Below are 26281 nucleotides of genomic sequence, written 5' to 3'. Positions count from 1 at the left end.
GCTCTTCACAGCAGAGGAAGCCATCAATAAACTGAAAAAGACAAGCTATGGAATGGTAAAAAAAATATTTGTAAGCCATATGTCTGATAAGGGGTTAATATTCAAAACATATGAACAACTCATACAACTCAATAGCAAAAAAACAAAAACAAAAAATAGGTAAAGAACCAGAATAGACATTTCTACAAAGATCTATGAAAGGCTAAGAGGCATATGAAAAGATGCTCAACAGCCCTAGTTATTAGGAAAATGCAAATTAAAACCACAATAAGGTATCACCTTATGCTAGTTAGAATGGCCATTATCAATAGACAAGAGATAACAAATGCTAGCATGGGTGTGAAGAAAAGGGAATGATTCCTCACTGTTGGTGGGGTTATAAATTGGTATAGCCACTATGGAAAACAATGTGAAGGATTATCAAAAAAAATTAAAAATAGAACTACCATATGATCCAGCAATTCTGCTTCTGGGAATATATGCAAAGGTAACAAGGACAATAACAAAAACCTATCTGCACCTTCATCTTCATAGTCAAAACATGGAAACAATCTGAGTGTCAATGGATGAGTGGATAAAGATACGCTATATATTTACAGTGGAATATTATTGATCCATTAAAAAAAACAAGGAATCCCTACCATTTGTGACACCCTGGATGGACCTTGAAGACACTAAGTGATACTGTATGATCTCACCTATATGTGTAATCATTTTTTTAAAAAAGTCATAGGGGCACCTGGGTGGCTCGGTCGGTTGTGCATCCAACTTCGGCTCAGGTCATGATTTCACAGTTTGTGGGTTCGAGCCCTGTGTTGTGCTCTGTGCTGACAGCTCAGAGCCTGGAGCCTGCTTTGGATTCTTTCTCTCTCTCTCTCTCTCTCTCTCTCTCTCTCTCTCTCTCCCTGCCCCTCCCCAACTTATGCTCTATCTCTCTCTCAAAAATAAACACATTTTTTTTAAGTCATAGAAAAAGAGATCAGACTTGTGGTTACCAGAGGTGAGGTTAGGAGAGAAGAAATTGGAGACAAGTGTTTAAAAGGTACAAACTTCTCATTATAAGTACGTACTTGGGGTATAATGTGCAACATGATGACTATAGCTAACACTGCTGTATGATACATAGAAAAGTCATGAAGAGAGTAAATCCTATGATTTCTCATTACAAAGAGAACATTTGTTTTCCTTTATTCTTCTTTCTTTTCCCCTTATTGTACTGTATGAGAATATGGATGTTAGCTGAATATTGTGGTAAATCATTTAACAATAAAGCAAAACCTTGGATTGTAACTTGCTCTGTGTGCGTTCTGCAAGACAAACATTTTTTTGAGAGAGAGAGAGAGAGAAAGAGAGGGCACAAGTGAGTGAGGTGCAGAGAGAGAGACAGAATCCTACAAGGAAAAGAGAGGGAGAGGGAGAGGGAGAGGGAGAGGGAGAGGGAGAGAGAGAGAGAGAGAGAGAGAGAGAGAGAGAAGAAGGGCTCATGCTCATCCAGTGTGGGACTCAAACTCATGAACCATGAGACTGACCTGAGCCAAAGTCAGATGCTTAATGACTGAGCCACCCAGGGGCCCAAGATAAGCAAGGATTTCTAATAAAGTTTAATTTGATAAATGAGTAACGTTTTGCAATAGGAGTAGAACGTGACTCAGAATGTCACATGATCACAACAGGGCCGATGGTTCTTGAAATTCGCTTTGACATGTGAGTGCTTTGGATTACAAGCATGTTTTCAGAAGGAATTATGCTCGCAAGCCAAGGTTTTACTGTATATTTAAATCAAACCATCAAATTGTACGCCTTAAACTTATACACCCAGTAAAAGTGGAAAAATAAATACATAAACCTAATTCAGTTTTCCTTAGGATGAAAAGTTGAGGAAAAAAAAGCAAAAACAGAAAGTTATCCAAGGGTCCTGAAGGGCTGTGATCCCAAGGATAGGAGGGTATATTTGGAAGGAAAGACAGGAGCCGAATTCTGCAATGCTCTCTTCCCCTGTCCCCTTACTAATCACTGTGTGGGTGACCAAAGTAATCTCTAGTGACTGCTTTGAACACCATTTCTTGGGCTCTCTGAGCTCCTTATTTTTCAAGATTCTCAGCAGAAAGATTACTTCTTCAAAGTCGACTCCCCCAGAAGCAATGCAAGCCCTATGAGGGCAAGCCCCTTTCCTTATTGACCAGTATTCCTAATGTCTAGACCCATGATTAGCACATGATAGGCACTCAAAATTATTTGATGAATATCTTAAGTCATTGTCCCTGGGAAGCAGACTCTGAGACGGAGATTTGTGCTCTGCGAGTTTACAGGGAGCGGTCGTGGGGAAAACACACGTAATTGGGTAAAAGGAGCAAAGCTGGACAGATGCAGTTGAGATAGAATGGCCCCTTCGGAGATACTCCCGATGGAGACACAATAGGGCTCAGTCTTGTAGTTCCACATGGACCAGTCATTGCAAGCGGGCTGTCCCCAGGGAGCAGATGGGAATTAATTTGAGGGAAGGCAGCCCCCTTCAGCCAGGACAAGTCCCAAGGAAGCCTTGAGCTGTGATCCATCAACAGCTAACACTCGGGGTGACTGGGGAATCGAGACTTCAGTTCTGAAAGGTGGTAATCAGGCAGCACATCATGGCACCCACTGCAGTAAATGCGGGAACAATGAATGGATGCATTCTTTACTACCTAAACTTACGTCAAAGCATCTCTAATCCAGTTGACCATATCCAATACAGCTCTTATCAACCCTTTCATGTGGCATACTCTTCTACACATTTCAACAATATTGTGTAAACCATACGTGCATAACCTGAAAATCTTTCTATCCTAGAAGATTCTTAAATCCGTTATGTCACAAATAGTTCTAGCCCATTTGTATTACCCTATTTCATTGTAGCTCTTGAAAATAAAGACATCTCTTTTATAAGCATGTCACAAACATCTTAGAGTCAGGAAATGAACCTGTTTAAGGTTTTAGCTCCATCAACAGTGAAAGTCATATAGAGCTAATGAATTCTTTAGGTTTATTTTGTTTGGTGTCTCCTTTTCATCTGGTTATTTTCCTGCCTTTAGTCATAATGAAAATTCAATTGACCCTCCAGTTCCTCTGATTTTTCTTAGAAACTGCTTTGCAATGCTTTATTATTGCTTTTTCTTCTATGTGAAATTGCTGAAAAAATAATAGTAATACTAACATGGGGCAATTCATCTGTTGGAAAGTACGGCAGGTAAATATGGACATGATAATAAAACAGTCATTTTACTAGAAATGTCCAGGTCTCAGGGAGCTAAATTGAGGCAAACAGCTTTGTCTTGTGTTTTAGACAGTTGTTTCCATGCCCAAGCTTGATGCACTCATAGAATAACTTATGACTAAAATGACCCAGCATAATAGTTCTTCATCTTTTAAACCTTCTATTAAAAATACCAATATGTAGCAGAGTAGCTAGAAAGTATGAGGAATTATCTTCATGTTCAAGCTAGGAAATCAGTCTCCCTACCATACAAATATGCCCGACACCCTCCTCCACCTGCACCAAAACATGCCAAGTACTGGGTATTTCTGACTGGACAGAGAATCTGATGTCATCCAAACATTGGACCAAGAAGATGAAAATCATCTGAGCAGGTTACAAATAAACAGGAAGAGGGCAGTCCTGAGTAAATGCCTTCAGTATGAGGTTTGTTTTCCTGAACTATCTGCGGCATGGTATGAATGACCTGCCCTGATTTTAAATATCAAGAAACAGAGTAGACGTTGTAAAATTGACCACATGGATTGCAAATTGGTGCATCCACTTTGCAAAAACAGTATGGAGGTCACTCAAACAATTAAACACAGAACTACCATATGATCCAGCAATTCTATTTCTGGATAATGTATCCAACAGAGATACAATCTCTTTTTTTTTTAATTTTTTTTTAACATTTATTTTTGAGACAGAGACAGAGAATGAACAGGGGAGGGTCAGAGAGAGAGGGAGACACAGAATCTGAAACAGGCTCCAGGCTCTGCGCTGTCAGCACAGAGCCTGACGCGGGGCTCGAACCCACAGACTGTGAGATCATGACCTGAGCCGAAGTCGGACGCTTAACCGACTGAGCCACCCAGGCGCCCCACAATCTCTATCTTGAAGAGACATCTGTACCCCCACGTTCATTTCAGCAACATTTCCAACACCCAAGACATGGAAACAACCTAAGTGTCCATTGACAGATAAATAAAGTATGACATGTATGCACGATGAAATATTCAGCCTTAAAAATCCTGCCATTTACAGCAACCTGAATGAAAGCTGAGGGCATTATGGTAAGTGAAATAAGTCACACAAAAACAAATACTATATGCTCTCACTTAGATATGGAAACTAAGAAAAACAAAGTCATAGAAACAAAGAACAAGTTGGTGGTTGCCAGAGGAAAATGAGTAAAGGTAGTCAAAGGATATCAACTTCCAGTTATAAGATACATAAGTTCTGGGGATGTAATGTACAGCATTGTGACTGTACTTAACAATGCTGTATTACATATACAATTTGAATGTTGCTAAGAGAATAGATTTTAAAAGCTCTTATCAACACACAAAAATTGTAACTACGTAAGGTGATAGATGTGTTAACTATCCTTATTGTGGTAATCATTTTGCAATATATAAATGATAGAAATGATTTTGTGGTACATCTTAAACTTAACAATGTTGTATCTCAATAAAGCTGGATAAATAAGATTGCCCACCTTAAAAAGACTAGGAAAATGCAATCAATGTTATGAATGGTGGCTAGTGATAGGAGAGGAAGTAGCTTACTTGTGGCATAAGGAATGTGTTTTTTGCTAGATCTACTTTTGTTCCATGGGCAGACGTGCACACCAGCTGACCTGGATCTCAACACAGCATCTTAGAATTCCTAGAACATCCTCCACCTCAACAATGATGAGCATCATTTTCATCCATCAGTATGGGTGGATACCCACTGAACTGAACCTTGTCCACAATCATTATTAACGGTTTGCTAAAGTAAGAGATAAGTGGGAAATGTGAAGTAGGAAGAAGGAAGAAATGGGAGTTTTCATGAGTTCCATGACCCATAGCTTGGAGTCAAAAAAGCATTCACAGCTCTGACTCCTATATAAATATGGAACATCTTCCAGACTAGCTTCTTTATAGAGATGAAGAAGGTTATCTCCTGCATTATATGTGTTTAAGGACCTGGGAAAGCTCATTACTCCCTAGAATCTTTTTTCATTCACTGAATAATGTCAGAAGTACCACACTCTTAAAAAAAAAAAAAAAAAAAAAAGAAGAAGTACCACACTCTTAGCTTGGGCCTTTGGGATAGTGGTAAAAGAATTGGAGAGGTCGGGTAATAGTGATAATTTTTTTTCTCCCTAACAATTTTGCCTACGACCAATCTCGCCTCTTTTTGGTTTTAAGCTGATTTTATGGATCGATGTTGGCTTCAGAACCCTACTGATAAGCTGATATGCTTTTGAAACTTCCTGATAAGCTGATACAATTTTCACATTCTTCGAGTGAAGAATGGAGTAGGGGGAAGAGCCAGAGGGACCAGATGACATGCTCAGGTGATTTAATGGGCTGGAGATAAAGCTGGGTCTAGAATGAGGGTCTCCTGGCACCATCCTAAGGACTATCGCTCCCTTTGATCCTTCTGCAATGTTCTATTTCCATAGGGCTGATTTGTATAGATATGCGGAGGGACATAAAATGATAGAACATCAAACTCAGTGCAGTATGTAAATGATTCTCATGTAAATGGGTTAAACCATGGATGCCCAACTTAGAAGTAGATATGGCATGAAAAAAATCATAGCACGATGTTATCTTTGGAAAGTATACATTTTTTTTTTTTTACATATCACAAACTACAGAGCAACTGGACATCTTCTTTGCTGGTGGCAGTATGGAGAATCTGAAATTTTTTTCCCCAATAGGGATAAAGGTAATAATTGAACCAACTTCCCTTCTCCTCACCCAAGGACACATTAGAATCTTCAGTGGGACATGTTTGGGGTGTTTATTGGAAGTGGGCATGGGTTCAAAACACCAGACTAAAGCCTAGTTCTGATACAGCTAAGGTCATAGATGGAATGTTCTTAAAGTTTCATTTTATTGAGAAAATGCTTAACCTCTTTATTTGTAACTGACTGCACACAGAATGTCAGGAGAAAGAGAGCAATGAAAAGCTATTTCTCCTGCTCAGAAAATAACCAGAGCATTTAGCTTTTCTAAGAAAGCTCTACAAGCATCATTTCTCTGTGTGAAGGACTACAGTAATTTTACTAGGACCATTACAGGATAAAATCTGAAGTTCTTACCATGGAATGTAAGGGTTGTATTCTGGCTCTCTTTTTCCTTACCACCTTCCTTGCTCATCCGGCCCCAGCCATGCTCAAGTTCTTTCTATTGCTCAAGCATTTCAAACTGCTACTTGTTCTTAAGTCTTTGCATTTGATGTCCCCTCCCCCCTCTCCCAGGTCTTCGAAAGTCTGTGTTGTCTTGTAAGCTAGGTATTGGCTTCTATAACATTTCCTCCAAGATGCCTTTCCTGACCAGCTAATCTAAAGTCAAGTGCTCCAATCATTTCTCTGTGTTCTTTTCTTCAAAGATTTTAGCTCTATGTGAAAAATGTATTTGTTAATGTGTTTGTTGACTATCCTCCCAGCAAGCTTCATGAGGACACGGACTTGATTTCTATTTTCGTTGCTATATTCCCAGTCCCAGTAGGGTACCAGGCCCACAATAGCTGCTTCTCAAAAACGTGCTGAATAACTGATGCAATAAGTCAGTTGACATGGTAGTAACTCCTGCCCCTTACCCAGAGCCACAAAATATGTAGTAGAGACAAAAGATTATAGGTAGCAAATGTACTTAATAATAAAATTTTAGATGAAAGCATCTACTCAGAGTCTCCTCTGCCACACTACACACCACTAAAACCCTGTGGGTTGGGTATTCGTATTATTCATTCCGATGACGGACCATAGGGCAAGCTGAGGGCCGAGCACAACCTAGCACACCCCGCACCCCCAGGTGGGATCTGTGTGAATGTCCTCAGGCACTTTTGGCTGCCCAAGAACAAATGAAAGAAAACAAATGGTTAAGGGATAGAGAACACAGTCATGTGAGACAGGAGTCTCCATCAGTTGACAAATGTCTTAGTAAATGAAAGGAAAAAGGTAATCTTATCAACAGCCTAATCTCCAGAAACCTATAGACTCAATTTCCTGGAGCCCCTAATATCACTCTCCCCTCCCTGGTGATGTTGGGAACAAAGGCAAGAAGGAAATGGCAGGTAAAATTAAATTCTTTTTTTTTTTTTTAGTTTTTAAATATTTATTCACTTTTGAGAGGCAAAGAGAAACAGAGTGTGAGTGGGGGAGAGGCAGAGAGAGGGAGACACAGAATCTGAAGGGGACTCCAGGCTCTGAGCTGTCAGCACAGAGCCCTATGCGAGGCTCAAACCCACGAACCATGAGACCATGACCTGAGCCAAAGTCAGACGCTCAGGCCCCCCTAAAATTAAATTTTCTTATAACTTGCAGACCATTGACAGACAGTTGAGGCAAATACAGAGTGTAACATTTCTCCAGGAACCCCCTACTGTCCTACTGTTAATGCTTTGCTAGAGGGAAAAACAACCTTAGCCTGACAATGGCTAGGCCTCCAGTAATCTGTGAGTCTTTAGCGAATGAAAGTCTCTTTGGAAATTTCCCTTTTGACTTTACCTCCCCAAGTGCATGATATATAACCAGTCATTCTTCACAACCCCAGAGCAGCTCTTCCGCCTGAGGGTCCTCTCCCCGTGCTTTAATAAAATCACCTTTTTCTCACCAAAGATGTCTTCAGGAATTCTTTCTTGGCCGTCATTTCTGAACCTCATCATCACCCTAAAACCCCATCAATTCCATTCTATAAATGAGAAAACTGACGTAGGAGAACTTAAGAAACTTGCTCAAAGTTACATACTTAGTAGATGGTGAAGCCCAGATTTGAGCCCAGGCTGTCTGATTGCACTTAAGAACTATCTTTACTCTTTATGTTTTGAGGAACCTCCATACTGTTCTCCACAGTGGCTACACCAGTTTGCATTCCCACCAACAGTGTATGAAGGTTCCTTTTTCTCCACATTCTTGCTAACCCTTGTTATTTCTTGTCTTTTTTATTCTAGCCATTCTGACAGATGCAAGGTAATACCTCATTGTGGTTGATTAGTGATTTTGTTGATTAGTGATTTTGAGCATCTTTTCATGTGTCTATCGGTCATTGGTAGGTCTTCTTTGGAGAAATGTCTGTACATGTCTTCTGCCCTTTTAATTGGATTATTTGGGTTTTTTTGGTGTTGAGTTGTGTAAGTTCTTGGTATATATTAAATACTAACCACTTATCAGATACATTATTTGCAAATATCTCTTCCATTCAGTAGGTTGCCTGGTCATTTTTGTTGATGGTTTCCTTCACTGAGCAAAAGCTTTTTCTTTTGGTATAGACTCAACAGTTTAATTTTGTTTTTATTCCCCTTACCTGAGGAGACATGTCTAGAGAAATGTTTCTACAACTGATGTCAAAGAAATTACTGCCTGTGTTTTTTTCTAGGATTTTTATGGTTTCAGGTCTCACACATAGATAGGTTTTTAATACATTCTGAAGGGTTTTTTTGTGTATGGTATAAGAAAGTGGTCCAGTTTCATTCTTTTGCATGTAGCTAGTTTTCCCAGCACCATTCGTAAGACGAATGGATAAAGAAGATGAACACACACACACACACACACACACACACACACACACCCTGGAATATTATTCAGTCATAAAAGAGAATGAAATCTTGCCATTTGCAATAGCATGGATGGACCTAGAGGGTATAATATAAGTGAAATAAGTGAGGGAAAGACATATACGATATGATTTCATTCATTTGTGGAATTTAAGAAAGGAAAAGGAAAAGGAAAGGAAAAAAGAAAGGAAGGAAGGGAAAGGGAGAGAGAGAAAAAGAGAAAGAGAGAGAAAGAAAGAACAGAAAGAAAGGAAGGAAGGAAGGAAGGAAGGAAGGAAGGGAGGGAGGGAGGGAGGGAGGGACTCTTCAATATGGTGAACAAGCTGGTAGTTGCCAGAGGGGAGGTGGGTGAGGGAATGAGTGAAATAGAAAAAGGGGGTTAAGAGTACACTGATCACAATGAGCACCGAGTAAGGTATAGAATTGCCGAATCACTATATTGTACACCTGAAACTAATATTATCACTGCATGCTAATTATATTTCACTAAAAAGGAGAACTACCCTTATTCCACGTCCTCCTTTGTGCTTCTGTTTCAGCGCCCCCTCAACTTACCCTACTGCTAAAACAACTGAAACTTCACTGGTTCTACTCTGGAGGATGGACTTTTTAGAAAATACTGTAAATCATTCTGGGGGACATCACTCTCTTCTACTCCTTAATGCCATAAAAACAGAAATATTGGATCTGGGTTTCCTGAAGTCCAGGATCATCTGAACTCTACCATAGAAGGCAAATATTTTTAAACTTTTGTTTGCCACTGGACTGTGATTGCTGTGATTGCATCACTTGGTAGTAATCTGCATCCCTGTGTCAACAAATTCCTTAGGAGGCAAGGAAGAGGGCTTGCGATACACGCACAAAAGAGAGGGGGAAAGAAACCAAACAGAATCTAGCTTTTGTTTCCGAATTTGAAGTTTCTGCTTTGATAACGCAAACCAAGCATTCATCTTAAAAGCATCCTGCAAAATCCTTGCAAGGAAAGGTTCTACCCTCTTCAAAATTCTAAATCTTTCTTCAAGACTTGACTTTCTGCCTTGCCTGGTAGGTAAGTTATTTTCAGAGTGAGTGAAAGAGCCAAGAGATAGGGGATTTGTTTATTTTAAAGAGTCTGTTACAGTCCTGGTTGTGAAACATTTTTTTTTTAATCTGGATCTTTGACCAAACTTCTAGAAATGCCAAGTTATGCCTGGGTTGTGTTCATTAAGCTCCCGCCGGAGAAATGAAGCTGTCTCAAAGTCCCTCTGGAGGGACTTACTTTGGGGGGACTTATTCTTCTAAGTGCTGGACTGAAGGTCTAGCAGATTGATTTTTCTGTTTATCAGAGCAAATAAAAATAAAATTTCAGCCTCCTAACAAATTTAAAAGAAATCCTTGAACCACATATTGTTCCCCTTTAAGCAGGCAGTCTGTGTGAAATGTTTTATTGTAAAATAAATCAATAAATGCCTCGAAGTGGCCAAGGTAGCATATATGCTTAAAGAATTCCCCCTAGCTTTGAAACCTTTTTTAATATAATTATCTTTAGAAATCAAACAAAAAGAATCTCTGGTGTACTATTAAACACACCAACAAATCCAAAATAAATTACCGGAGGGATGGCCTAATTTTCAGTTTGCAGAACGAGATACTGGCTCAAATTCATTTCTAACCTGGATGGGTTTTGTTAACCCACAAACCCTGGCTGATCTCAATAGGAATCTCTGTTTAAGTTGACAAGTCCAATGTACATGAAGTTCAACTTGAAGATGGTTAATAGAGTTATCCATGCTAAGTATTATCATCACATTCATCCCCACAGGGACAAAGTGTTCAGACAGAGATGGCCTGTAGATTTGGTCAGAGGTAGAGGAAAGGGGTAGAAGGGGAGTAAGAGGAAAGAGAACAGAAATAAATAGAAGGAAAAAAGATGCTCTGTGCAAATGTTTTGGACTTAAGGACACAAGAAAACGCATACCATACCCTTTAGAAGACTTTACGTACAGTCTTGTATATTTCTTTCTGACTTGAAATATCTTACCATCTCCAGAATAGTATTCAAATAGTCCTCAAGCTGTCTGGGATTGTCCTTGTATTTGCTAGTAGTTCAGAGTCTTGGCCACAGCAAGTGGCTAAAAGCCTAGATAATGGATCCTATTCTCATCGCCTGAATGAAATTAATAAAGCCTCTGAGTCTAGATCCAGGGAAGCATTGCTACCATTAAAATTTAAACTAGTGCCTGCACATTGCAGTCCGCAAAACATTTAGACCCATGCGATGTGAATCAATTTTCTAAGGGGGGATAAAGTTGCATGATCCAATAAGTTTGAAAATCTTGGGTTTCAACAAAATACAAATCCAATCACATGATTCTTCATGAAGGGGACATTTATGCCAAGTTTTCCACATGTTTTTGGGTGGAGAATGTCCAGTGGCTACTGTCCCATAGAATGCATGTTAGGACAGATTAGACCAGTTCCTACTTCACCTCTTTCACTGAATAACATCTATTCTTTTTCACGAATAACCAGATGGCTACTTAAAATCAGATGACTGGAGACGAAGCAAAAGTCTGTTTTTCTTAATTACTTTAACATTTTGATAACCCCCAAAGTTCCAGGAGGAACTGAAACCACCCACACTGTAGCAGAAAAACCAGACCCTGGGAAAGTATCACGGCAAAATATCAGAATAACCTGAGGCTCCAATCTGGGCCTTACCAACTACTTACTGCATGGCCTTGGGTAAGGTCTGATCATCTCTGAGCCCCTAATGTTCCCGTTTAACATGAGGATAATGACTCAAACTTTACAACATTGTATGAGGTTTAAAGGAAATAGTGTGTGGAAAAGCACCTTTCCAGAGTTGGCCTCAGAGCTGATACACCATTAAAGCAAATTCTTCCCCCCCCCCCCAGCAAATATTCCACTCTTGAAGCCCAAAGCAGGAAAACCAATGAAGTAAATAAACATCACCCTTTAGCTCAAAAAAAACAAAAAAACAAAAAACAAAAAAAAAAAAACAAGCAACCTTGAGAAACCCTCTTTGGCATTCCAGTCTGGGTGGAGCAGATACACGGTTTTGAGCCCACTTGCAAATGATGAAGCTCTAAGACTGCTCCTCCTGAGACTTCCTTCTGGAAAGGCCTCCTGTCAAGAAACATGGAGATCAATCTCATCCCAAAGGTCAACATGTTTGTCACCTCTTGTCTAGACTGTTGCAATGCTCGCAACCTGGACCTCCCACGGGGAGCAGTCTGGTGACAGCAGATGACCCAGACGTGACAGCACGCCTGCTAGTGAGGTCAGCCCACGGCAAGCACAGCACAGCCAGGCAGACTCGCAGCCTTGGCCGCTGTTTCTACGTCAAGGCCAATTTACGATCTGGGCTCTCAAATTAAATCACTAGGCCAGTGATGAGCCCGGCTCTTCATTCCATACAGCCCACTGATAACTTATTGGACAGGGACGTACTGGAACACACGGCAGATCTCTCTCCATTCAGGTCTGTTTTCAATTCAAACAACTGGCCCCACGTGTGCTGCTGGCGATAGGTGTATGTGCCAGAGCTAAGAGGAGTTTGCGAGCAGTACTGACTGCCTCCTCAGATCAGAGGCTGAGGTTCAGGGTATCTCAAAGGATTAAAGAAGTAAACTGAGCACAGAAGAGTAAAACCGGGGCTGGGGGGGAGGGACAGAACCAAAAGAAGCTATAGTGTTCTTACCCCCATCCTAGCTCTTCCCCCAGGTCATTGTGTCGAATTGCTTCGAATTCAAAACACACTTAGGGGCACCTGGGTGGCTCAGTCAGTTAAGCATCCAACTTTGGCTCAGGTCATGTTCTCATGGTCTGTGGGTTCGAGTCCCACATTGGACTCTGTGCTGACAGCTCAGAGCCCGGAGCCTGCTTCGGATTCTGTGTCTCCCTCTCTCTCTGACCCTCCCCTGCTCACACTCTGCCTCTCTCCCTCTCTCAAAAATAAATAAATGTTAAAAAAAAAAAAACACCCACATTCCTACAATCTATCTGGTGCTATACTAAGACATTTTTCCAGTAGGGGTGGTATCATCAACATTCCCTATCAGCTCTTCTTATTTCTAGTCTGTTCATTTAAAAAGACACTGACAAAAAGCTATGAGAAAGGATAATTATGTAACATAACCCACCCCTGGAGGACATGCTGGGTTTACGCTCGCAGCCTTGGTCTATAAGGCAAAGTGAGTCTCTTGGAAAAGAAAATTGGTCCTTTCCAGGATCCAACCTCTATAACCTTGACCAAGAATTAAACTAACTGACCATTGCTTGGTCTTTGGAAAAAAGAGGCTGATCTTTGTGTCACTTATCGATTTGCCAAAAACATATTTACTTTTATTTAGATGCACGTGGCTGTGAGCAACAGCAGGAAAAGAAAGGAAAGTATGTGATGGGAATGCAAGCTGGTGCAGCCACCCTGGAAAACAGTATGGAGGTTCCTCAAAAAACTAAAAATAGAACTACCCTATGACCCAGCAATTGCACTACTAGGCATTTACTCACGGGATACAGGTGTGCTGTTTCAAAGGGACACAGGCACCCCCATGTTTATAGAAGCACTCTCAACAATAGCCAAAGTATGGAAAGAGCCCAAATGTCCATTGACGGATGAATGGATAAAGAAGATGTGGTGTGTGTATATATATATACAAGGGAGTATTACTCGGCAATCAAAAAGAATGAAATCTTGCCATTTGCAACTACGTGGATGGAACTGGAGGGTATTATGCTAAGTGAAATTAGTCAGAGAAAGACAAATATCATGCGACTTCACTCATATGAGGACTTTAAGAGCCAAAACAGATAAACAGAAGGGAAGAGAAACAAAAATAATATAAAAACAGGGGACAAAACAGAAGAGACTCATAAATCTGGAGAACAAACTGAGGGTTACAGGAGGGGGAGGGTTACAGTGGGAGGGGGGACAGAATAAATGGGTAAGGGGCACTAAGGAATCTACTCCTGAAATCATTGTTGCACTATATGCTAATTTGGATATAAATTCTAAAATTTTTTTTAAAAACTAAAAAAAAAAAAGAAAGTATGTGAAAGGTAAAAAGAGAACAGAGAACCCGGTAGAATCAGGAAGAGAAAATCAAAGAGTAGCAGAACACCCTCTCCCAGAAAGCCAGGAATAAGAATGTATGACAGAGGTGGTGGCAGGGGGTGGGTGTGGGGGTTGTTTATAACAAACAAAATTCTGTAAGCAAATTGTGCTCCATTTTTACACAAGCAACTCCCCCCAGAGCTTCCTTAATTCAACCCAGTTTCTGATAATCATTCCCTTTTCACTTTTCCTCCTCTTCTCATGGAATGAATACCTTTCCACAACTCAAGACCAGATGGAACATTCCACGTAAGAATCTTAGGGAATATCTAAGATTCCATCCAAAGGTCTGAAGTCTCTATGGGACCAGACTATCTTGCTTTGAGGTAGTCTGGGCACACATTTTCCATGTCGGGTTTATTCACAGGAACTTGCACATCAGTGCCCAGGCTGTCTTTTGCCCTCGAGGTCCTCCTTGGATAAAACTCAAAAGGATTAGGAGGTTTCCTCATAGTTCTCTTTCCGAGCAGTCTGTCATTCTTGGTGCATCACCCTCACTTTCCGAAAATGGCACAAAATTCAGCCAGACTCTTCCAAGAAGGAATTATGTCACTCCTTAATCCTAAGCTGCTGCTCAAGTAACCCAAACAAGCTCGTTCCCCAGTGGAGAAGAAATGCACCCTGCTTCTCTTTAGAGGTCAGGAATCAGATCGTGGGTCTCCTGACTGGATTGTTCCTTGGTACAATCACAGAAACAAACAAGAGTGACTTCTTTCTTTTCTGAATGAACATTTTGTACCGAGTGACACCCTCTCATTATGACCTCTCAACTGTTGTCTATTCAATATTTCTGCTCCTTTCAACATGCCCTTCCCCTGTGGGTCTCACTCATTTCTGACTGCTGGACAGTTCTAAAACGGAGCACCTGGACCACGGACATTAGGAGGCATGCAAGGGAAAAATAAGAAGTAATAAACCAGTTGGGCAATCATCTTAAGTGACCAAAAAGCAGGTCAGGCTATAAGGGCAAGAGCAAATTATATGCACGCCATGTATAAGTCCTAGACCTCTACCCTCTGGTTACTCACATTTTGATAAGCCTTCGGGGCATTAAGGAAGAAGAATCACCTCTTTAATAAGAAATTTTTTTTTCAAAAAATCTTTTCCTGTTTCTCTTCATCTGTGCAGGGAGAGGTGGGAGGGGGCTTTATCTCAGGTACAAGAATGATGAAGTCCAAGTCCCCAAAGTGACAGCACTACGGAATTGTATGCAGACTGAAAAAAAAAAAAAAAAATCCCATACTTAAAAAAAACAGCTATGTTCCTCAAAGAACTCAAGATACAATTAAAAGTTTTAGCTGGACTGAATTATCAAAATTGAAAGAATAACTACACAAAAGTAAATGGATAGTATGATTCTTCCCCCTGTAAACTGAAGCATGAAAGTATATTAAGAAGAAATCTTCAAAAAAAAAAAAAAAGAAATCTTAAATAAATGGAAAAATGGAAAGATTGTACTAAAGGGATCAGTGTCCGTGCGGGATATAAACTTAAGATAACTCTTGATGTGCTCTTTTGAAGGCAAATTATTATATTTTTAAAAATAGTAATTAAATAAACATTTTTTGAATACCTGACATATACAAAACCCACAAAAAAATCAATGAGGCATACTTCCTAGATACAGGAATTTTGATATGTAATTGAAGAGGTTCAACAAAATATAAACTGAGACTGTAAAACTTAGACCTGTATCTTTCCATTTGATATTCAAAGTAAGTCTGACTTCTGTAGAAGTGTTCATTCTATTTAGTGGGAGAAGAAATTGAGGCTAAGAGAGGTTAGATGATTTGTACCAAGATCAGGCCCAAACTTAAGTCATCTGACACCATATCTGCTACAATTCAAAATAAAATATACAAGTACCAGAAGGGAGGTCTGTGCAGAGAGTTACTGGTATTCCTGCTTGTCGAGGAGATCAGAGAGATTTTCATGGAGGGATTTGATCTGAGCCTTGAAGGAGGGCAGAGTTTTGACCAACATAAAGGGGCATCAAGGAAATTATAAACTGAAGGATATCATTTAAAAAGAGCGAAAGATAGGGGCGCCTGGGTGGCTCGGTCGGTTCAGCGTCCGATTTCGGCCTAGGTCATGATCTCGTAATTCAAGAGTTCCATCCATCTTAGCGCTGACAGCTCGGAGTGTGGAGCCTGCTTCCAGATTCTGTGTCTCCCTCTCTCTTTCTGCCCCGCCCCCGCTCATGCTCTGTCTCTCTCTCTCTCTCTCTCTCTCTCAAAAATAAATAAATTAAAAAAAATTTTTTTAATAAAAATTAAAAGAGCAAAAGGTAAGGAGGCAGAAACTAGTGCGTATTTAAGAAATGGTAAGCAGTTTGGTTTGGCCGGAGCCCAGGTTATGTAAAGAACAGCAGCGGGAGATAAGGCTGAAAATTTGGGTTGGAATCAGGTCATGGAGTGCCTTGAATGCCTTGCAAAAGAATATGAACACTTTTGGCCAGCAATGGAGAATTATTGAAGGTTTTTTGAGTAGAGAAACGGTATAATCAGAATAGAGCTTTAAAAAGATTAATCTGGCAGCAAGATGCAGAATATTTTGGAAGAGGCTAAGGAGTTATGAGGCCAGGGCAATAATCCAGATAAGAAATAATAGGGGTCTGAGCTACAATAGTGGGAGTAGAAAGAGGAAGAAAATAAGGGATAAATATGAAGAATGTTCACAACATAGGCTCAAAAGGACTCGACTAATTAGATGAGAGATGCAAATGAAAGAAGGAAGTAACTATAAAGGTAATGACAATTATTGAAATAAAAAATAAACAGAAAGAGCATGTTCATAAAGACATAAAATAAGTTCAGATTTGGTCATGTCCAGTGCTCTGCAGAGATATGTCATGAAAACATGTAGGTATAGGGGCACCTGGGTGGCTCAGTTGGTTAAGTGTCTGACTTTGGCTCAGGGCATGATCTCACGGTTCATGGGTTCAAGCCCCGCATCAGGCTCTGTGCTGACAGCTCAGAGCCTGGAGCCTGCTTCAGACTCTGTCTTCCTATCTCTGCCTCTCCCCCACCAGCACTCGGTCTCTCTCTCAAAAATAAATAAACCTTAAAAAACTTTTAAAAAGAAAATGTGTGGCTGTAAAAACAAAATGCCTTATCCTCCCTGCCATATCCCTACCCCTATACACACACCCAGAAACCATTGTGGCTTGCTTGATCAAGAACGTAATCAGGCCCTACAAGTGGCCAGGTGTTTGTTAAATTACTAAAACAGCCATTAAGACATATGTGGTCAAGGGGCACCTTGACCTCAGTCAGTTAAGCCTCCAACTTCAGCTAGGATCATGATCTCACGTTTTGTGGGTTCAAGCCCCATGACGGGCTCTGTGCTGACAGCTCAGAGCCTGGAGCCTGCTTCAGACTCTGTGTCTCCCTCTCTCTCTGCCTCTCCCCCTGTTTGTACTCTTTCTCTCACTCAAAAATAAACATTCAAAAAATTTTTTATTTTTTGATTTATTTAAATATTTAGATTTTATTTAAATATTTGAATTTATTTAAATATTTATTTTTTACTACTCATTTCTCATAAAGGCAAGTGTTAGGGCAATACTGGCCACAGTTAGAAAATCCTCCAAATCTCAGTGGTCTAATACCATACAATTTAATTTCACTCGTTTGAATTTAGCTTTCCCTGGCAGGGTAAGAGCATACTCCATGCTGTTATTCAGAGACTTAGGAGGATAGAAGTTCTTTTGTCTTTAACACTTGGCTTCCAAGGTCATTTGAGCATTAACATCCAGATGACAGTTGGGGAATAAGAAAGAGAAAAGAGAATTTCATGGAAGGGCTTTATGGCCCAAGCCTTAAAATAGTACACATCACTTTTACCCACATGTATTTGGCTAGAACTCAATCCTACGGCCGTAACTTAACAGTAAGGGAGGCTTGGAAATAAGAAGGTAACTATGAGCCCTGTAGGATAAGGAAATAAATTTGTTGAACAGATAGTCAGCCTCTGCTTCCAGGCCATGAAGTTTAAAGATCAGACGCAGGGACTAAGAGTAAATCAAAGAAGCCACAATTCTTTCTATAAGAACATAAATCACAATTGCCACGTGGGAAGAAGTGGTCTTAACAAAGTATGGGGCAGTTGGCAAAAATGAATCTCCTCTTCCTTATGAGTTTGGACCTCATGGCATCTGAGAATCAGTCTTTCTTTTTTAAAACCTGGCTGCAGTGTGTGTGTGTGTGTGTGTGTGTGTGTGTGTGTGTGTGTGTGTGTGCGCGCGCGCGCGTGCGTGCTTTCCAACAGTTAGCAAGACCCAGTAAAAGGCATACTTACAACTCACAGCATCAAAGGAACCTCAGTGGACCATGAGGTTATGTTTCCACCCAACTTAGGCTCTCCCACAGGAGTAGGAGCAGTAAAGTCAGTACTCGATCACCCCATTCCTGCCTTTTCCCGTCCCTCACCATTTGATATTCTGGACTTAGGGAATGTACTTATGGAAAACACGGCATCCCACAAAGGGTCCGATGGCATAAGAGGATGGAACCTAATGAAGATGAGTCAACGTTCCCATGGATAGAAGATAAGGTTTCCTAATGGAAACTGGGGATTAGTGCCTTGGAAGTTTAAAGAATTTCCCTGAAGAGAACGAAGGACCTGGGGACAAGGAAGGAAGTTTAGGAATGGGTTTCATGAGAATAGCTCTTATGAATGGTTAACTTCTTGGGTGATTTAGTTTCTTTTTTTCCCAGTTTTATTGAGATATAACTGACATAGGAGTTCAAGGTGTACAACATAATGATTTGATGTGTATATATTGTGAAATGATCACAATAATTTTAATTAACATACTCATCACCTCACATAGTTACAATTTTTTTCTTACGATGAAAATCTTGAAGATTTACTCTCTTAGCAACTTTCAAAAACAATACAGAGCTGCTAACTATAGTCACCAGGCTGTACGTTAGATCCCCAGAACTTACATGTTTATATTATTTTATAAGGAGGTTTTATACCTTTTCACCATCTTTGCCCATTTCACTCACCTCCAAACCTCTGTCTTGGAAACCACTAATTCATTCTCTGTTTCTATGAGTTTGGTGAGATCGTATACAGGTGAGATCATATGATATTCGCCTTTCTGACTTATTTCACTTAGAATAATACCTTCAAGGTCAGTCCATGTTGTCACAATCGGCAGAATTTCCTTCTTTTTTTTATGGTTGAATGATATTCCATTATGTATCTATGTGTGCATGTGAAAAGGCACCACATTTTCTTCATCTGCTCATCCATCAATGGACACTTAGGTTGCTTATTTCTTAACTGTGGGGAAAGTTGTAAATAATATATAATCTTCAACTCTTTCATATATTGTGAAACTTCGTATTTTTCCCAACTCCTCTGTACTTTATGTGGCGCACAGAGGCAAATTAGAAAAGCTGTGATGAAGAGATATTCAGCCTGCCCCCATCCGTCTGCAGAGGCCTTCAGCAGCAACGCCCCCAGAAAGATTACTCTACCACAGCCTTCCTCCAAGTGAGGAATGACCCACAGCCGAAGGGAAGGCAGTGGGAGAAGCCCCCATGGAGGAGCAGTGATTTAGGGTCAGGCAGAAGATTTAGGGTCAACCACGGGACACTCTCACCACCTCTTCCTCCTAAAGGAATCCTTAACCAGGTAAGCCATGTTGACACTGGGTCAACTTTCAATATAAAGGGAGTGAGAAATTTTAGTAAGACTTCAAGTTTAGAGATAAAGATTTAGAGATCTCTTGTTATGATAGCATCACAGGAATATAGAAAATAGACAAAGGAAAGCACTCAAAGGAGCTCTGCCCAGATTTCCTCAAATCCCAGTTACATACAGCCTGAACCTTTGACTCTCCTCAGAGAATGGACCCTCAGAGTCACTAGAGTTGTTTTTCTCCATGTGCTCAGAAAAACTGGAAGCATCCAGAGGCTGATGGCCCACCAGAGGGTTGTAAACAATGATGGTTGGGTGTGGGAGCATGAAAGCCCAGCTCCCTTTCCCCACGTCCCCAAGCTGTGGCAAGGTGCTACTGAATCAGGTTAACATTGAGAGTTCCCCTGAGAGCGAACCCATGCTTCCCTTGTTCCTTCCCCATCCTACTCTCCCTACACACTTGGTGGTCTCTCAGGAGCACTCCCTCAATAAACCACATGAATCTGAGTTCTCGTCTTCAGGGTCGCCTCTGGTGGAACTGATGCGACACACACATACGCCACCACTACCACCTCTCAAAATAGTAGTAATTGTAAGATGTAATGTTTTAGATCAAGAAAGATAAGCACTCTAAAAAGACAACTTGATTTAGTAGCTGGGAGATAACCGCTGATTCTCCCACTTGTCATGCAGCATCAACAAGCAAACAGGGAGTAACCCATGCAAATGTCTCGGATGCCATCACTGTCAACACCCATCGGTGATCCTTCCCAGTCCTCAGAAACCATATGCACACAGTCCCCACATTGCTGGTAAAACCACAAGCAAAAATAGAGGCAGACAAAAATGTTTTAACTCTTATAAGTGGACAAAGGATAAGTTTGGTGCCTTCAAGGAGTTTAAGTCAGACACAGAAGAATTCCATCTCAGATGGCACCAAGCCTGAATCAATGGAACGGATGGTACCTGGGATTTCCACTTATCCTATCCATGGCACCATAGACAGACACAAGTGTAGAAGTGAACGCTTAGAACTTGGGGCATCTGGGTGGCTCAGTTAGTTAAGTGTCCGACTCTTGATTTGGGCTCAGGTCATAATCTCATTGTTGGTGAGGTCAAGCCTCACGTGGGGCTCCATGCTGACAGGGTGGAGCCTGTTTGGGATTCTCGCTCTCCCTCTCTCTGTCTCTCTCTGCCCCTCCCCTACACACACACACACATTCTCTCTCGCTCTCAAAATAAATAAACTTAAAAAAAAAAAAAAGAACTGAAAGAGATGTCAGAGAAGGTCCATTTTATCCCCACAGTTTATTACAAAATCCATGACAATAAAACGCCTTGGCTAAAAGCTGAATTATCAATCAAGTTCTAGTCTTTTGGCTTCCTGACTAGCTTTCCAGTACACCGTACAGTCTTTCAAATTCTTATTTGTCATCATTATTAGTAAGAGTGTTAATATTACTGTGTGTCAGGCACTTAGCTAAGTTCTTTACATTCAGAGTCTTATTTAATATTCTAGAAACCTAGCAGATGAATTCCCTTATTTCCATTTTAAAGAAGAAATGAACTTAGAAAAGTCTCATCCAGAATCCCAAAGACCAAACTGGAATCCAAAGCCCACGCTCCTCTTAACACATGGAGAACCTGTTCGCATTCGTTGACTGACAAACTCAAAGTCCCATCTCCTCGGAAGACAGGATTTGTAGCTCTTTAACACCTCATTTCATGATAGGAAGTTTCTACCAGAAAGGGTCATCTTGCACCATTCTCTCCACATGAACAAAGACATCACTGAGGCACTGGGTAGAAGAGAAGAACACTGGACAAAAAGCTAGGAAATCTAAATATTAGTCCCAACAAAGTGTAGAGCCAACTGTGGCAAACGTTTTTGACTTCTGCATCTAAGTAAATGATGCCTCCTTTAGGAGTATTGCCTCAGAGAACTTCACAATTGTCAAATAAAACAATTGCTCAAGTTACTATTGAAAATCGTCCTTTGAAATGGCCTGAGAGACGTACATACTCCTATGAGGTGAACTGTTTTCCAGAATAAAGCCTGGCTCCTTATCCAAAGTAAAATAGTCCTAGATGTTGCTCTTTCGTGTGAGACTGTAGGAAAAAAATGCACTGCTCTCCAAGTGTGGTTTTCCCACCAATGTGAGGAGGAAACAATCATGCCTGGAGGTAGGACCATACAAGGAGGGAATGTTTATAAATATGATTTTAAAACTATAAAATTCCTTATTCAGATAAGACAGAAATGGGAAGTCAATCTTGATCATTTTAAATGGGGCAAAAAAAATCCCACTTTGTTCACTCCTAGATGGAAGAGATTAATAGTTTAAAAGGTTATGGTGACATTGACCATCCCTGCTTCTTAATTCCCAGAAATATAAGCACCACAATCAAAAGTTACTCAATACACAAGGCATTACGAAAAAGTTACTTCCAACAGAAAACATTGTAGTAATGCTAGGTGATTTTCTTCAATTTTCAATTTTTTTTATGCCTTGAGACAGAAGAGATATTTTTGAGCCTTTGACGCTTAGACAAAAATAAAACCTCTGAGTCTGAAAACCCATAGGCTTCACTTTTCTGCGAACATCACTGAATACGCACAATGAAGAATTTATGGCCCACAATGTGAGTCGACTTCTTTGATAAGTGGCCTAAATCTAATTTGCAAACATGTGGCTGTGACCTTTCTAAGCCAATGGCTGGAGACTTGAAGCAATGTGTGTGGGCCAGCTGTGGAATTTGGCTCAGCTCCTGGTTGAAGTCAACTCCCTTCTCTAAAAATTCTTTAAATACTGGATGAGTTGTGTGTAAGTAGAGGTTTGCAAGGGGAGGAGGTGTGGGGAGTTGTTAACAAAAGACAACAGATGAGCTCATGAAACTTTAACAAGCCGTTGGGGAGAATTCCATGTGTGGGGTTTGGAGGTTGTTCCGTGGTCCTCCGGTGATAGTAATAAGCTTATTGAAAAGGACAAGATTTTCAAATGAGTTTTATTTTTGGAGAGGGAAGGGTGTATGTTACATAGGAAAACGCCTTGTAATTCGGATCACACTGCATGTCCATTCGTGAAAGCGCTGAGACTAGCAGACTCAACCAGAGTATCAGGCATGAGCATTGTACATGCATTGTACAGGCATTCAGGCATGGTCAGGATTTACTATAAATTCCAGGGGCTTTCCAGGAGCATGTGGCTCTTAGGTGCCCCCTCCCCGGTCCTTAAACTTGTATTTCAGCTTTCTTGAGGGCTGCTGGGGTGGTTCAGTCCATTGAGCATCTGACTTTGGCTCAGGTCATGATCACATGGTTCATGAGTTTGAGCCCCGCATCAGGCTCTGTGCTGACAGCTCAGAGACTGGAGCCTGCTTCGGATTCTGTCTCTGTCTCTCTCTGCCCCTCCCCTGCTTGCACTCGGTCTTTCTCTCTCAAAACTAAGTATTAAAATTTTTTTTTCTCAATAAAAATAAAAAATAAACTTTCTTGAAATAATTGCTGCATATCCACTTACACAATCGTGAGCAAAGGTAAACACAACATTCGGAGCTGCTGGTATATCAAAGACAACGTCTGAGTTTATATTCTGAGTATGACATGTGAGTTCAGTCAGAGGATTAATTAGCTAAGAGACCATATACTAATTTAGTCAAGGAAATATTTCCCTAAAACAAATCCTATTTTTTGCAATTCCATTTTATTAACAATGTTGATTTCATGACGCTTAACGTTAAAAATGTTGCTCGTGGGGTATGTTATTCATTTGCTGTGTGTTTCTGTAAAAGCATATTCCCATGATAAAGCTTTTAAACAGAAAAGCAGAGGGCTAAATTTCTTAGAAAAATAGGCCTGTGATCCTTTTGTGTATTTGCCCATTACATTGTATCTAAATTCACTGAATTTAATTGAGTTGGCAAAATATCGTTGTGCCTTTTCTTTAAACATTATTAGAATAGAATAGAATAATTTTAAAATAAAAATTCTCAGAGCAAATAGCTGCTAGTCCTTTGCAGAGCTTTATAAAACTATCATTGTCTGGACGTTCTTCATCCAGTATAATCTTATGCAGAATGATTTTAATCTGCTCCATTAACCATTTGATCTTGGGTAGGTCACTTTTATCTCCACATCTGTTTTCTCATCTGTATATGGAGAAGTATTCCAAATAGTTCTAAGTTCCCTTTTAGCCCTAAATGTGCTTGAATAATATGAACCCATGGTCCCAAATCATTCTACAGAAAGTTTTTCATAACACTTGTATTTAATTGTATATTGCATTACAGCAAATAATTTATTGTGTTCAAGAAGCCCGGAAGAATTAGTGGAGCATTGAGTAACTAATCTGTGTCCCAAGTCTATAAGTATAGACAAGTAATAAAACCATTTTTTAAAACTTAATACATTAGCATAATAGACTCTATGTGGAAAGTTAACAAGAAAAAAAGTAAAAAATAGATTTATTATCCTTATGCAACAGAGTGAAAAACTGATACCCATATAGTTAAACAATTGGAGCAAGTATGTTAACTCTAGAAGAACCAAGCCACAGAAAGGGAAATATCATTGCACACCTACTACATTGCAGGGAGCATGTTAAGCTATTTTCACATACGTTACCTCAAAAATTCTCCAGGCCAGGGACTTTATCTCCGTTTTTAACAATGAGACAACCAGGATCGGGGAGATTACGGTATGTGCCATTTCAGTTTATTCTGATTCTTTCTGGTATGACATTGAAACAGGAGCGATTTGGCTATTACAGATATTCTATTGAATATCTGATTGACAGTGACTTCGTCGAATAGTTTTCATTTCTTAAATAACAAGAAGTCTAGCATTAAGTAATTCAAGGATTGGTTCAGCAGCTCAATGCTGGATCAACTTCTCTAGGATTCTTGTCACCTTACCTTCGTGGCCACAAGATAGCTGCAGGTCTAGATAACTCAGGAGTACTCGAAGAACAAAAAAAAATGTGAAATCCCGTGAGTGCCCGTATACGTGTGTCAAAGACATTGACATAATTAATGACCTGAAATGATTAAAAGCTAGGAGTTCCTGGGAAAACATTCATCATTTGTATTATAGTTCAATTTTATCCAAAAAGGCCACCATAGAAGTCAAAAGTGGGCACAGAGCCACTTAGAAATACAGTCACCACAAAGGGACCCCTTTGAGAGGCATGAATGAACCACAATCATTCAGTGAAGAGCAGCTAATGCAAATAAGCAGGAAACTACTCTTTTTCCCAAGAAAAATCTCTTTAAAGAAACAAACGTAGCTGTTGACATGATGGACTCTCTCTCCAACATCTCACAGATGACATTCGCCACCCATCCGCACCGGTAGTAAATGTTCCTTCTGTGAATTTGTGTTCAGAGTCTGTTAAAAGCAGCAACTCTTTACAGCAGTACATCATAGCACCCATGACTTGTCCCAACTCTGCTAAGGTCCTGACCTTGCTCTTGTACAAGGTGCTTAGAGCCAGTAGACCCAGGCCACAAATGCCCACGACTGCATGGCTCTCTGCTACTTGATGCTGTTTTTCCATCCCTTGCAAACAATAGCTTTAAAATCCCATCTGTTTTCTCAGGCCACCATGCATCTTTCTCCAGTATCTTCCATGTTTTGGTCTTCTTCACCATCTCTTCTCTCTTATTAAAATTCCCTCTTTACCTTCTATATCATTTTCATTATTCTTTTATCCTAAATTCTTCACCAGCTCATAGTAACTCTTTTAGGAGTTACAGACCTATCAGATCTCTGGGGTAGATGTGCTTCTTTTTATTCTGCTAAAGTACTTTCCAGATGTCCCTGAGAATTCATATTCCCAGCAATGGTGGAGAATTAATCCTGGTGCGTTTCCTCCTAGCCTTTCCACTCCATGTTGTTCAGGCAAGTGAGGCAGAATTGCTCATAGCATAATGTTTCAAAAATGATTTGGTAAGCAAAGTTTCATTTCAAATATTCAATCTCATATCATTATTATCCTGTTTCGTATGGGAAAAAGTGCCATAACCATATATACCTCAAGAAAAAAACAACCACCGGGGCGCCTGGGTGGCTCAGTCGGTTAAGCCTCTGACTTCGGCTCAGGTCATGATCTCGTGGTTTGCGGGTTCAAGCCCCGTGTCGGGCTCTGTGCTGACAGCTCAGAGCCTGGAGCCTGCTTTGGATTCTGCGTCTTCCCCTCTCTCTCTCTGCCCTTCCCATGCTCACCCTCTGCTTCTCCCTCAAAAACAAATAAACATTAAAAATATATATCACCTGTACTTCCTGCATATCTTTTGAATTTGTAAAATTTTTATAGGATTCTTCCTCATGAAGCCCTGGGTGAAAGAGAGAGACCAATAATACATAGCCTACAGTTGATAACACCACCATCACTCTCAGCTCATGACCTTAGGAAAAACATCTAGGCATATAAATAGAATCATTTTCTAGTGCAGCATGGTGTGTGAAGAAAACTGGATATAAGGACCGGGTGTGAGGGCTCTTGCAACCTTTCCCAGAGATGAATACACGACTAAATAATATGAACAATCCAGTGGTTAGATTGGGGCTTTGTGTATGGTTTCCCCTGCATGGGTGGCATGAGACTCTAGCTAGCTAATGGCACAAGCCACGGAAGGCAGAGCACCAGCCTGCTGTCCTCACCAGCAGCCAAGCTCTAGCTGCATATAAGGATATGCCTGGGAAACAGACAGGAGAGGTGAGT

The 26281-nt window shown here is 40.4% G+C and overlaps 1 long non-coding RNA gene across 3 annotated transcripts in view; it reads right to left on the bottom strand.

Annotated features, from left to right (window-relative positions):
* Positions 1 to 26281, bottom strand: part of LOC109493737 — a 296535-nt gene that overhangs the window by 212657 nt on the left and 57597 nt on the right. The window contains exons 2-3 of one of the 3 annotated variants that reach the window (XR_006588703.1): positions 14933 to 15119; positions 11796 to 11914 (exon numbers count right to left, since the gene is read on the bottom strand). The exons of the other annotated variants lie outside the window; for them this stretch is intronic. This is a non-coding gene — a long non-coding RNA (uncharacterized LOC109493737). The remainder of the gene's footprint in view (positions 1 to 11795; positions 11915 to 14932; positions 15120 to 26281) is intronic. 3 annotated transcript variants of the gene reach the window in all.

This window comes from Felis catus, chromosome D4, assembly GCF_018350175.1.
Source record: "Felis catus isolate Fca126 chromosome D4, F.catus_Fca126_mat1.0, whole genome shotgun sequence".
Taxonomy (NCBI): Eukaryota; Metazoa; Chordata; class Mammalia; order Carnivora; family Felidae; genus Felis; species Felis catus.
The sequence above is the reverse complement of the archived record's forward strand: the minus strand, read 5'-3'. Positions and strand labels throughout refer to the sequence as shown.